A 14,809-nucleotide genomic window follows, 5' to 3' on the forward strand; every position below is an offset into this window, starting at 1 on the left:
GATTGCCTACAAAATGTCTACTAATTACTTTTTCTATGGTCTTACATGGGAAAGGAACATATGAAGCATCCACTTAGATGATCCCCGTCCATTATTTCAAAAAACTATAAGTCCTTATACTTTTTTCTGTCCCTCAAACATAGCTTGGCTTCAGAAGTTGGAGTGAAAAATCTTTAGTATTCCTATTTTGGGGATTTTTTTTTTTAAGATTTTATTTATTTATTTGACAGAGAGAGTGAGAGAGCACAAGCAGGGGGAGGGAGAAGCAGACTCCTGGCTGAGCAGGGAGCCTGATGAGGAGCTTGATGAGGGGCTTGATGAGGGGCTCAATCCCAGGACCCTGAGATCATGACCTAAGCGGAGGGCAGCTGCTTGACCAACTGAGCCACCCAGGTGCCCCTATTTCTGGGATTTTTTATCTGACTGTTTCCTGCTTACCCCACAAGAGTTGCAACAACCTTCCACTTAGTATGTATGGGATGATCAGCAGCCCTCCGTTTAAATGTATAATTTGGATGGATACAGAACTACAAATTAAAAGCCAAATAATTTACAAGTAGGAGAAAAAGGATGTAAAAATAGTACTTTTGTTAACAGAGATGTGATTCTTTAAACATGCCTAAAATTTGGGACTAAATAAATTGATCAGCAGTTTTATATATCAGGTATGAGAACAATACAGGATTTCACTTTACAAAACCACCAGAATTCCTGTTTGCATAATGAACGGATTGTCTCTTAAAAGGAAAACTTCTTGTATTGATAATGGAAAAGGAGTTAGTAACAAAAAGAAATATACTCTTTTATGTTCATTGTTGACTTTACATATCATATTCCATTAATTATTTCATAGCATTGGTATTAGGATTTTAAAATTCCCAAATTACATTCCAGAAAAGCTGATTTATATATCTTTATTACTGATGGAATAGTGTGAAATGTCACAGGCTCTAAAACCACTTTCCCTTTTATATTTAACTTCACAACTTCAGGCTAATATTAAAATATTTAGTAGAGTCTGATCATTTCCTGCTGGTTGGGTTGTATTAAAAATATATGGCCTTATGGCCATAGAAATTAAGTATGTGAACAATCAGGCTTTGTAAAAATGTACCACATGTTAACCTGAGCAAAAGCAATAAAATATAAACAAAATGTGAAAATTTAGAACATTCTTATAATGTATGTTCTTTTTATGAGCTAACTGCTCTGTTGTGGGTTGTATTGCAAAGAGCAGAAAAAAAAGATACAATTTAAAAGAACGCATGTATGTTTCAAAGTGATAAAACTAAACTAATCTTTAGTTGTATTTTTTAGTCATAAATCACTTTTAAGGTTAGTGGCTACCTGATGTAGTATTCTGACACTTTGACAATAAAGAAGAGCTTATGACAGTCCTGGGGTTGTTGTTTTAAAGTGTTTTCCTAGAGTTAAACCCTAAAGCCATGACTGACAAGATTCCCAACCTGCCCCATTTTACCATGGTTACACTAAATCTACATTACAATACAAAATGTAATTTCTCCTGATTCTCAGTGGAAATAAAAGTTACTCCTAGAAATCTGCATTTGAAAATCCTGCCTGAAGTTTTGTTTGCATGTAACCATGTAATTTCCAAGAGAATGTAGCAACTATTTTAGTTAATTGCTTTGCTGAAGGCCCAAGAAGTGTTATTCGAAAAAGAAGGTGTAGGGTTGATTTTTTTTTTTTTTTTTACCTTCTTTAATGAATGTGTTTGTTCATTTGCAGAGACTTTTTGGCAATGAATAAATTTAATAAATCAACCAAAATAATGAAATTGCTGTACTAATTTTGAAAGGAAATACGATGAAATACTTTTAAACATATGCTAACCTTAACTGTATTACAGAGTAATACAATAAAGAGTGTAAGAGAATTGGAACTTTATTTAGAACATCCAAAATTACCTGATTTATCTGCAGATTCACTACAACCTATCCATTAAACTGAATTTCTTGTAGAAAAGCTGTGACCAATTTCAAAGGAAACCGAATTATGCTCAATATTTGCAAATGTCACTCATGTAACAGTAATGCTGTATAGACTTTCCTGGAAAGTTTTAAAGTTTTACTTGTAAAAGTAAGAGTTCCCTTAACATCAAAAAAAAAAAAAAAAGAAAGAGAGAAAGAAAGAAAGAAAGAAAAAGAAAAAAAAGAAAGAAAATTCAGGCATATACTCTCACCTGGAAGAATTATAGAAAGAGAAAGTGAAGATAACCTTATAATACCATATTCTATAATGTCAACATATGTCTATGACATGTGAGCCACTTTTTAGAGACATTGGGTTTAGGTATTTTCATTTCCATTTTATTTTTATTTCAGTTCATTTACAAAGCTACTATTGGTATACGGTGATTGGATTACTCTCTCTCTCTCTCTTTTAAGATTTATTTATTTGAGAGACAGAGAGAGAATGGGAGCTGGAGGAGGGACAGAGGAAGAGGGAGAGGAAAGAGTCTCACGCAGACTCCCGGCCGAGCAGGACTCTATTCCATGAACCCTGAGACCATGACCTGAGCCAAAACCAAGTGTCAGAAGCTTAATCAACTGAACAACCCAGGTGCCCCCAAATTATTCTTTAAAGAGCATTGCATGTATTCAGTTGCTATCAGTATAAAATAAAAAGAACTAAAGTGTATCAATCAGTTTATGGATTGGGTTTGATACAATTTGGACTAAGATTTTGCAGGCACAGAGCAGCCTTGAAACATGAGTTAGCATTATGCTAGATGAGGTATTTTAGCAGAAGCCTTCTTTGGTTAGGGTCTTTATCATTTTAGTCCCAAGGTTTAAATCAGGTCAAACATCTCTTAGGATCACAAAACCTGCCATTTTTCTTGGTTAGGACTGCTGTGGACAGGTGTTATAAAAGAGGCATTGAAAATTAAAAATTGTTTTAATTTTGATATCTAACTTGCTTCTGAAATTAGAACTGAAGTAGTGTCTTAGAGACATTTATTGTGCGGGAGAATATGAATGCTGAGAAGCCACAGGTTCATGCTGTAAGTGGTAGCTGCTCAGATCCCAGTTTTTGCCTGCATGCTGGAACAGTAACTTTATTCCATTGTGGGATATGATTGTTCTTTTATTTTTAATGCTATTTATTTATTTATTTGATTTATTTATTTGAATTACTGATAAGTGTACCTAACTCATCTGGTCCTTCTTGGTAAACTGAATAACAAATTGGTGTTTGGGGGGCGATGTACCATGCAAAATGCAAATGGGATTCCTGAATGGAAGACATCCAGCATGGATCAAGACCTTGCCCATATGTGGGGTTTTTGTCTAAGCAATCTTTTTGTAAGCTTTTTAATGCTTGAACAGCTACCGAAGCAAACAGAGACATATTATTTATTAATTGTACACCGTTAATAGTGAGGTCTCCCCAACTGCCAATCCATATGGACATAAGGCCTTCAGTCCTAAATCTGCTCAGATTAATTTCTTTCAACAGCATCTAACAGCGTGAGGGTAAAGTGAGAACCAGGTTTTGCTCCTGCCTTTTTATGCCATGCTTGGCAGATTAGTTGACTAGGACTTCTTTATAAGCAAGAAAACCTGCCATACTTCTTGGTGCTGTCCAGGCTAGAGATTTCCTAAGGATGGAGATGCAAGGACTTTAGATCTGTTGTGTTTTTCCGCAGATCCCCTCCAAAGCCTGCATACTCCTTTTGTCCCACCCTACCCTCAAAGGAAAAGGTAATAAAAAACATAAGAAAAACATGCTTCAACAAAAGCAAATAGCTACAATTTCTAATTATATTAAGAGGAATTCTTACTCGAAAAAATTCAAACTTTAAAAAATAATTAGGCTTAGTTGCAATTTCAAGATGTTTGTACACGTGATTACTGGTTACTTCCAGTAATCCAATTCTTCATGTAAAATGTAAAAACTGCCTAATCTAATCATCAACACTCCCACACATATTGTATGCCAAATTTCATCATGTTAATGTTTTTAAATTAGGACACATTCTGGTCTTTCCTAAATTTGCAAGCTAGCTCAATATTCCTGGATGAATATCAGTTCAGAGAAAAAACCCAAATTTAGCTACTTCTAGAGTTATTTTCTGCTGGATGCCCACTCCCATTCTTAAAAAGCAGACATGGTCATTTGTGGACTTTGATTTTTCCTGCTTGCTCTCTGCTGTGTGCTTGCTTCTCTCGGGTTCAGCACTAGGTGACTTTTTACTTTTCTCCCTCATGTCATCTTGCCTCAATCTGTCTAAATGACTTAAACACTTCTGTGGTGCATTTCCTCCTAGCAACACATACAAGATAGAAATTAGGAAGGTTTTTGTTTAACCCATTAAAATGTAAAGGATGGAGGTTTCAGGTGTGTATGTGCGTGTGCATCCTTAATCACAAATTCAACCACCAACTACATCATTTTAGTCACTCTTTAGGGCAATATCTTTTACTGTGTTAACCTGTTGTTCTGTAAATTGTTAGAAAAGCTAACCTGCTGACCTTGTGGGACTGCACTGTTTAAACAGGAACTCGGAATTCTGACCTCCACTTCTGCTGGGAAGGAACTAAAGCAAGGTTCCCAAAGACAGGCCGGCTCGAGAGAAGCTAGGACTCGGAGCAGCAATTAATAGATGTTTAATTTTTTAATCTGGAAGACTACCTAGCTATTTTAATCTTTGTTATCCAGTGCTTAAAGCAGTTAAGTGGGGGCGCAAAACAACAACAACAAAAAGAAAAGAAATAGGCTTGAAGACGCCTCTTATTCACGGATAAGAAGGAAAACTGTCTTTACAGTCACCTTCGCTGCAAATGGTGAGCCCTTAGCCAGGGCACTTTGCCCAGTTTCTGCATGGGGCTCTCAGGCTCGCAAGGAATTTTCCTTAAGAAACAGCTGGCCCTTCAAGCGGGGGCTAGGCCAGGGCCTGTGGAAATTACTAATTTTCCACTGAAACAATATTTTAAAAAAAGGTGTTTACCCTTGGCGGTAGTAACACTCCCTTTGTATTACTTCCTGTTTTCAAACAAGTCATTTTAGAAGTAAACACGGCTTCCTGATGAATGTTTTCATATTTAAAGTCACATGGAGTGACTTCGCAAGTAAGCTCATCACAGAAGAACCTGTCCGAAATATAATTTCTGTTCCTTTTCTTTTTTTTTTATCTTTCTCTTCTTTCATCTTTAATTCTTAAATCCAGGGGACTCAACTAACATTTTATTAATCTTGAAGATTTCTTCTAGACCACTTGAGCAGGTCTGTTCTTTGACTTTAGGATCTCAGGCACAGCTTGCTGCAGATCTAATGAGAATCTGCCTGTGCATACGCACAAATTGACTAAAGAGAGTACATCAAATGTTAATTCGTAGATGCAGAAGTAATATGCAAATAGAAAATCTAAACTTACGGCACCATCATTTTTAATGAAATAAGTTATTCAGCCCTTACATTTAAGGAAATAATAAAATAATGCCTTGGCTCAGTGCACTGGAATATAGAGCCTCTTCCTCTTAATTCACTGATTGCCAATTCACTTCTCTTTGCCACCAGATGGATTTGAACTTATTGAACTGAAAGGACTTTTTTTCTTCTATCTTAGTTTGGGTAAGTTTGACAGTGAAGATGCTTAGTTGTGTACAAATTATGTGCCAATATGTTTTTGTTCATATGTAAATATGCACATAAATATATACTCCTGAGATAGATTGCTAATTTGATGTAATGTTGATACAAGTCCAGTAAATGTATTACTGCCTTTCCAAGATGAGAGCTGTAAACAGATAAGCCTCACTTGTACCTATATTTTAAAAATGAATATTTATAAAAAACCATGAAATTATATCTGAATTAAAAATTAATTATATATATACATGTACCATCACCTTATTATTTTATTATTTTGTATTATTTTCAGCTAAAATGTTTTATTTAGAGAAAGTAATTTGCTTAATAAGTTTTATAATAGTTGCAGATATTTACTATAGGTGGAAAACACTCACTAGCAATAATTGTACAACTGAGGTTCTACCAGAAAATTTTGAAATCAAAGGGACTCTCAATTGGGCAGCAGAACATTCCTGCAGAATTCATTCAAAGAGACATTTTTTCCAATAAAGGATGTAGACCCTTCATTACTAAAATGATTTTTTTTCTGCCTTTAAAGAAACAAAATGAGATAGTATGGAGAAAAAAATAGAAACCGGAAAAATGATCATGGAATGAATTAGTACAGCTACTGAGTCAATTACCCCAGATTCTGTCCATCATTTCCCTGTACATGCAGACATGTATAGACTTACTTCTACGGAAGGAACTATCACCGTATAAGGGTTAGAAAAGGTTAAAAGTCAAGGAAAAATCACATGAATACATAAAAAACAAAAAGTAGAAGAGAAGCAAAATGTATACAACGCAGAGAGAAAGAAATCTTAGAAATTTAAGACGTTGTAACAGAAAATGTCGGTGGGAGCAGATTAAAGGAGTAAGATGCCTTCACTTTGCTGCCCTTGACATCGGGGGAAGGAGGACTTGCTCTGTTCATTTTCTTAAAAGCGCAAAGCTTTTGCTATAGGTGTATTAGTTATAATACATAGCACCCAATAGATGGTAGATGCACTAAGCTATCTATGTTATTTATTTATCCATCTATTTATTCTTTAAACTTGAGGCTCAGGAGCCTCATGTATCAGAAACTCTTCTAGGTATACATTCGATTGGTAGGGGCAGACATGTGGATTATTGATTACATAGAATAAGATCAATGTTAGGAAAAGCATGCAACAGACAGAAATAGAAATATATATATAACAGTGATTAATAATAATTCTGAGGTTACTAATATAAATTCCCTTTCTGGGAATCATAATGTAGCCTTAATCTCAGTGATATAGTTAATTGGAGGGTGACTGTTATTTAACTAAAATCTATAGAAATTTTATAATTATCCAAAGTATACATTTTGATGGAGAAAATAAATAACAGCAAGGCATTGCATAAAAGCTTTTGGAAGAATGAGAATATTAAGTTAATTATGTTTTTGTCATATAATATTGGGAGAATTTCAAAGCCTTGGTTATTGTACCCTTTTAAAAGTTATTTCCATTTAAGAATAAGCTGCTTGTATATTTAGATGCATTAAAGCATAAGATATTACTGTAATAAAAGTATGAATTCTAAAGTCATGCCCTTTTCTGATGTATTAACTTCAATTCTGTAATGGGTTTTTAGCCTGTCAAATTTAAAAACAACTGAAGTAAGAAAGATAAGTGAACAATGCACATGAATAGAAGCTTAATGGAAATTAAAAAGTGAGAAATTTTGGTCAATGGAAGAGAAAAAATAAAAGTCTTGACAGAGGAATAAATAGACCATAAGTAGCTCTTAATGGCATGCTTATGGAATATAGCAATGTGTGTATACCCACAAAGCCAAATATAGAACACTATGCAATTGTAGTGGTCGTTTTGGAAAGGGAGTGTGCTATTGTAATGTGCAAACACAAAAATAGAATCTATGACTTGTTAATGCAATATTTTGTAAGGTTGTGACAATTTTTAGTACAATTATTATTTCCACTTAGTCCAAATGTGGATATTTGGACTCCAGATCTTATAAAGATTGTGGGTGGGTGTGTGTGTGTGCGCGTGCGTGTATCAGAATGAGAGCACAGACAGACAGAGAGAGAGAGAGAGGGGAGAATGTGTCAATCTACTGGGACTCGAATAGGATTATATTGGATATAGAACTGACCTGGGCATAATCAGATCCGACAACTCTTTTAAGTTTCTACATGGTTCTAATGTCCATCTCTACTCCTAAAGAAGTAGTAAAACCTATATAAAGTTGTCCTGATTTGGTCCAAATTCCTCTTGTGCCAGTGTGCAGCTTTAGCTTAATCCTATTGCCCGCCTTCCACACGACTCATGTACCATTCTATCCTGTCCTGGTTTGGGCATCAGCCCTTTTAGGACACATATCATCAGTGTTTACTAAGTCTTCACTTTAAGACATGTTGTCATTACCATAGAAGCTTTGTTCCTCCCCAGCACACACTGCAAAATTCCAATGGCTTGACTGTTTACCTAGTGGATGGATAGCTTTTGTGTTACATATTCAGTCAGCCATGCTCTCAACCTGAGAAACCTTGCTTGCTTTCTCTATGCTTGATTCTTTGTCAATATTCAATAAGAGAGCTTGAGGTAACTCTTGGACAAAGTGTTGAATAAGGGGAAGCGATTTCCTGATGAAAATCTATAGAAGGCATATTCCTCTTTCCTAGCCAAACTCTGATTTTTTAAGATTATACCCATGGCAGGGCCGGGAGCGCTGGGTGGCTCAGTTGGTTAAGCATCTGCCTTCGACTCAGGTCATGATCTCTGGGTTCTGGGATAGTGCCCTACATCAGGCTTCCTGCTGAGCAGGGTGTCTGCTTGTCTCTCTCCCCCTGCCCCTCCACCCCACTCATGCTCTCTCTCTCTCGCTCACTCTCTCTCTCAAATAAATAAGTAAAATATTAAAAAAAATAAAAAAAGATTACACCCATGTCCTTTATATATTTCATAGGAGAGGGTCACTCTCTTCTGGCCCAAGAATAGATCATTATTTGTTTAAATGGGTCACACTAGTCTCGTTCCATTCACCAGTGATTATTTTAGGCCTGGCATGCACCAGGGCTCTGGCCATTGTTACCTGAGGAGAACACTGCTGGATGTCATTTGGGAAAGGTTTTCCACTCTGATAAAAACTTTCTTTCTGATCTGAGATGTTATCATGAGAATGAAATCCACAACATCTTGCAACCAAGAGAAAAGTTAGCATAACTATGGTGGAGTAGAAACATGGAAAAAAAAAAAAAGAAAAAAGAAAGAAAGAAAAACTAGGTCTGTGTACAGCTGTATATTTCTATGCAGTCAGTATAGTTAACCAATCTGATAGCTGCCCAAAGTCTCTCCCAAGTTCTACAGAAAGCAAAGGTTAGTAAAAACATATATTATTAGTTCATTAAGAAGCACAGTCTACATTTTCACAAATAATGAAAGGGAGAGTAGAGTGACACATAGTGGTACATATATGTACCTCCTTTTCACTCTTTCCTGAGCACTTCATTTCTTTGTGGAGAAAGAAGTCCTTTCTGGTATCGTATTTTGTCTGCATGAAGAACATTCCTTGTAGCACAGGTCTGCTATAAAAGAATTTTTCTCTCCTTCTCTCCTTCTTTTGTTTAAAAAATCTTTAATTTGTCTTCATCTTTGAAAAATCTTTCAACTGGGTATAGAATTCTAGATTGATACTATTTTCAGCACTACTAACATGCCATTTTATTGTGTCATCCAGTTTATGTAGTTTCTGAAGAAGTCTGCTATAATTCTTAACTTTCCCACTACTCACCTGTATTTGTTATGTGTTATTTTTCTTTGGTTCCTTCAAAATATTCTTTGCACCTTTGCCTTTAATGAACTTTACCCTAATGTGTCTAGATGTCTCTTTTTGTTGTAGTGCTAGTGGTAGTTATTACTGTTCTATGTATCCTTTATGGTGTTCTCTGAGCTTTTTGGATTCGTGGTGTGTTGTATTTTATCATGTTTAAAAAATTCTCAGTCATTATTGCTTCACATATTTTATCTGCATCATTCTCTGTTTCTTCTCTTTTTGTAAACCAAATTATATATGTGTTAGGCTATCTGGTATTGTCCTACAGCTTGTGGATTTTCTGTTTTATTTATTTACCTTTTGTTTTTTCTCTTTGTGCCTTAGTTTTTGTTATTGTTACTTAACTATCTACAAGTTCATTAATTCTTTCTTCAACTATATCAAGCCTACTGTTGGACACAATGAAGGAATTTTTATTTGAGACAGCATTCTGGGTTTTCTTTTTAGCACTTCCATTAGGCTCTTAATATTTACCATCTCTCTGTGACATTCCTTATCTGCTCATTCATGTTGTCTACATTTTCCACTAGATCCTTTAATATTATAATCATAGTACTTTTTTTAAAGATTTTATTTATTTATTTTGAGAGAAAGAAAGAGAGAGAAAGAGAGAACACAAGTGGGGGAAGGGACAGAGAGAGAGAGAATATCCAAGCAGACTCCCACTGAACCTGGTGCCCGACATGGGGTTCAATCCCACAACCCATGAGATCAGGACCTGAGCCAAAGCCAAGAGTCAGATGTTCAACTTACTGAGCCATCCACGTGCCCCATAAACATAGTTCTTTTAAATTTCCAATATCATAATTATCTCTAAGTTCTAACATCTGAGTCATGTCTGAGTCTGATCCTACTGATTACTTGTCAACAGTAGGCTTTTTTTTTTTTTTTTTTTACTTTTTGTGTGTGTCTTGTAATTTTTCATTGAATTCTAGACATTGTCTTTAGAGCTAGAAAATGAAGTAAGTAGTAGTTAAGCTGAATATGAGCATTTCTCTTCTTCATTCACACCATTAGACCGGGTGTTGAGTCAGTATAATCAGAAACTGAGCTGAGTTTCAGTTTTGTTGCTTCTATAGTTAATGTCAGTATATCACAAGCTTTAGTTCCTCCAATTGTCAACTGCCACTGTGTGGCGTGTATGGGAAGGTAATTAGGGGTGAGTTTCTTTTTAGTGTTTGTGTTCCACCTTTATCTTTTACTGTCTATATGTCCCAATCCACAGAAAAGGGCTCACTCCACATTCTTTTTCCCTCAATAGTTGACTGATATTGCTTGTTAATATGTGCTAATTTTGTTGTTGTTGTTGTTGTTGAAGTGGGGCCGGTTCTATGCTATTCTGATCTCACTTTTGTCTTAGGGAGGCCATATGCACCTAGACCTTGGGGTGGGATTTTCTTACCATTGATAACCCACCTCCTCATGGCAGTCTAACTCAACCTTGTGTCTGTGGTTAAAATTAGGTCAGAGTTTCCTACCACTACTCTAGCGGTACAAAATTTCTGCTTGGTGTTCATATAAGGCCTAAGAGCATTTGCCCTTGCCCCAGAGGCTATTGCTTCATCATAGAGAAGAACTCTGGGAAGAGGGCGGAGCTTTACATCTATCCCTTGTGCTACTGCTTATCCCTCCACTTTCACTTTGTGGATAAGAGTGTTTGCTGCCTCTCCCCAAGCAACTTAAGGTTTTGTTTCATATGACAGAGGGTCAACAGACGTGCCTGTCCCCAACATCCAGCAGTCATTTCCTACATGCTGTCATCATGGATAAGCTCTCTCTAGTCTCTTATCCTGGTCCCAAATTGCTAGAATGATGATATTCTAGTTATCTACTGCTGCAGATAGAATAGTACTCACTGGTTTAAGATTAATTTGTTAGTACTTTTCATAGTTCTATTTGTTGACAGACTCACCTTCGTAGTCCTTACTTGAGGTCTTCCATGTAGTTGCAATCAAAAGGAGGCTAAGGTTGGAGTCATCTAAAGGCTTAATACCCAAGATAGCTCATTCCCATGGCTGATAGTTGATTATGGCTCTCACATAAAACTCAGATTGATTTTTTTTAGGGAATGGCTGCTACACTTGTGGATTATGCTTTCTTAAACTGTGGTGGGTTCTTCTGAAGAAGGTGAATTCTAATAATCAGCTTTTTAAAATAACCAAGTGGACTACAAGTCTAAAATTTAGCCTCAGAATGTCATATGTACCATATTGTATTTGTCACAGTCACTAAAGCCAATTCATGTTTAGGGGGAGAGGTAATTTGACTTCTTGATGTGAAGAGCAGTAGGCATATATAACAGGGAAAGGAATTGATGATGAGCATCTTTGAGACTGTTCTCCACAGATTACCCTGTGAAAACCATAATTTATGTCCCTTCCACATGTAACATCCACTTATTTTCCAACTAAGAGCTCAAACTCATCTCATTACAGTACCGGTTCTAAATCCAGGGTTTTATCCTTTGAATGGGGTTTGAGTCTGGGTCATTAGGTATGACTCCAATCACCTTGAAAATCTGTGAATTAGAAAAATAATTTCTTTGCCTCTTCTGCCCACCTCCCAAACTCAGTATAAAATGGTGATAAGGAGATAACATAATTGAAATAAACATTCTATTTCAAAAGTGAGAAAGAAAGGGAGCCTGGGTGGCTCAGTCAGTTAAGCATCTGCCTTCAGCTCAGTCATGATCCCCAGGACCTGGAATCAAGCCCTGCATCAGGCTCCCTGCCTAGTGGAGAGTCTGCTTCTCCCTCTACCCAACCCTCTGCTCATGTGCTCCTCTCTCTCTCGCTCGCTCTCTCTCTCAAATAAATAAAATTTTAAAAACCTACAAAAGTGAGAAAAAGGAGAGACAGTATATAGGCATTACCAGTCTAGAGCAATTCTGAAATCCACTTTTGTACATATTACCAGTTACCTCATTAGTTTAAAATCTTCTTAGGAAAGATTCTGCATGGTTCTTGACTCATCCTCTGGACTCTTGGTTTTGATCCAAGTCATCCATGAGACTGTGTGTGCAGCTAAGTAGCTCTCCTCTTGTTTTCCGCCCACAGATGGTGGCAGGCCCCAAAGGCTTTCATTTTGAATTACCTCTGCCTTTTTTACTCTGAAGCATGACATTTTTGTTAATCCAATATTCCTAAGATGTTAGATATTTCTTATAAATCTTATTGAAATTCAATTAACTTGACTGAAGGCATAGCCAATAATTTCTTTGAGGGCTGAGAGTCATGGTGCTATGGCATAGTCTTATTAAAATTTTAGAAATCTTTTTGCCTAGAGAAAGAGTCTAAAAGATACATCATTATTAGACTTCCCAGCTGGAAATGTCTAAGAAGTATACCCTTAAGATTCTTAGAAGTCTTTTTATCTAGCTGAGATGGTACACAAAGCACTTCCTTAAATATTTCTGAGGTCTTAACAAAAGGTCGTACAACCACACCCTCAGTCTGGACATTACTACCTTGAAGCCTCATTTTACTGGCAACACTTTGTATTTGATCTTAGCCTGGAGTACATTCCTTATTTTGAAAGCTTTTTTGTCATCATGAAAGTCCAAGAATGAGAAACAGTTTAATTTTGAACCAACATTTCCAGGCTTTGTTATATTTCCTCAAAATTCTTCCTGAAACTGAACAATTCACTTTTTATCCTCTCTCTGTATGTACTTAATTATACATGACTTTCAAAAAGCAATTGCAATTTTATGGTGTTAGAAAACTTTTTCTTTTAGAGAGAGGGAGGGGGTTGAGGGTGGGAGGGCCAGAGGGGGAGGGGGATAGAGAGAGAGAGAGAATCTTCAGCAGGCTCCATGCCCAGTGCACAGCCCAACATGGGGCTTGATCTCAAAACCCTGAGATCATGACCTGAGCTGAACTCAAGAGTCAGATGCTTAACCGACTTAGCCACCCAGGTACCCCAATGTTGTTAGAAATCTTAATCACAATTCACTATATGTATTTTCTATTTTCTTCCTAATCCCAAGCAGCACTGTTGCAAACGTTTTGCTGCTATATAAAATGGGTAACTTTTATTAATCCTCTAACAAACTCCCTCTTTGCCTTTCAAGACTACTGTAATCTCCTTGAGATCCCTCCAATTTGTGTCTGCCTTTTAGTTTCAAAGAATGTTTTAAGCTTTTGTGATGGTGGTAGCTAAGTTTTGGTACTAATTTTTGTTCCAGTTATTTATGACTGTGAAAAAATTATCCCCAAAACTCCACGGTTTGACACAACAATTTATTGTGATTTCCCCTGGTTTTGTAAGTTGATTGGTTTCAACTATTTGATTGTCATTATGGATTCCTCATGAAGTGACGATAAGTTGGAAACTGGGACTGGAGTGTTATGAAGGCTCTACTGGGCTAGGTATCTAAGGCAGCTCATTCATACTGTTGTCAGTGATGCTAACTGTTTCCTAGGAGCTCATCTTTATTGCCTACCAGAGAGTGACACATGGTATTTCCACGTGGCTTCCACTGACTTCTCACAGCCCAGGGACTGGTTTCCAAGTGAAAACATCCCCAGAGCCGGTGTTCAAGAGGTCTAGGTAGAAACTGCAAGCTTTCTTTTGATCTGATCTTGTAACACCAGGGATGTTACTTCCATTACATTCTGTTAGGTAAAATAGTCACTAAGGCTAGACCAGGAGCAAATGAGAATCAGCTATGCATACAGCGAGGGAAGGAAATGGTTATACTTATTTCAAAAACTATCTACCACAGAAGGTATGTGCAAATTCGGTGAAGGAAGAATGCCTGGAATTGGTCGACTTGAAAGTAGATCTTTAGTAAAGTGTCTCTCTGTGTCTGTGTACCATACTTGGTACAGACACGCAAAAGCCTTATCACTTCAGTCCTCTACTAGTTTCCTTTTCTTCATTAATTTCTATCTTACTGTTAGTAATCATGTTAGAGAAAGAAACACTGTATCAATTTGTCAATTGCTAATTTTTGTTTTTATTGTTTTATAAAAAGTACCACTCATATGTGAGCTTCATTTTATGACTGCACACAGACACACACAAGCACACATAACAGGAAGGCACAGGTTAATGCTCTGACAGATCACTCCCTAGTAAGTGTCCATATACCAAATAAAATATAGCAGTTAACTTCTGTTTAGTTTGGTTTGTATTTTCAGAGATTAATCTGCTATGCAATTTTGATTCCCAAAGGCTGCTTTAACTAACCCAAATTTTACTTTTCTTTATACTGTGCTGATTTTAATTAACCTCCATTACTCAGTTCATCTTAATAATGACTACAATTACATATCACTAGGCCATTTTAATAGGCAGAGATTGTAATGGTTGTTAGTGATTTTTTTTTCTTTTTTACCACAAACTTGTTGGCTCTTGCCTTTGGAATCATCAGGTTGTTAGCTTT

This window comes from Eumetopias jubatus, unplaced genomic scaffold (genome assembly GCF_037043125.1).
Source record: "Eumetopias jubatus isolate StellerSeaLion01/CBP00866 unplaced genomic scaffold, mEumJub1_p1.0 scaffold_6, whole genome shotgun sequence".
Classification (NCBI taxonomy): domain Eukaryota; kingdom Metazoa; phylum Chordata; class Mammalia; order Carnivora; family Otariidae; genus Eumetopias; species Eumetopias jubatus.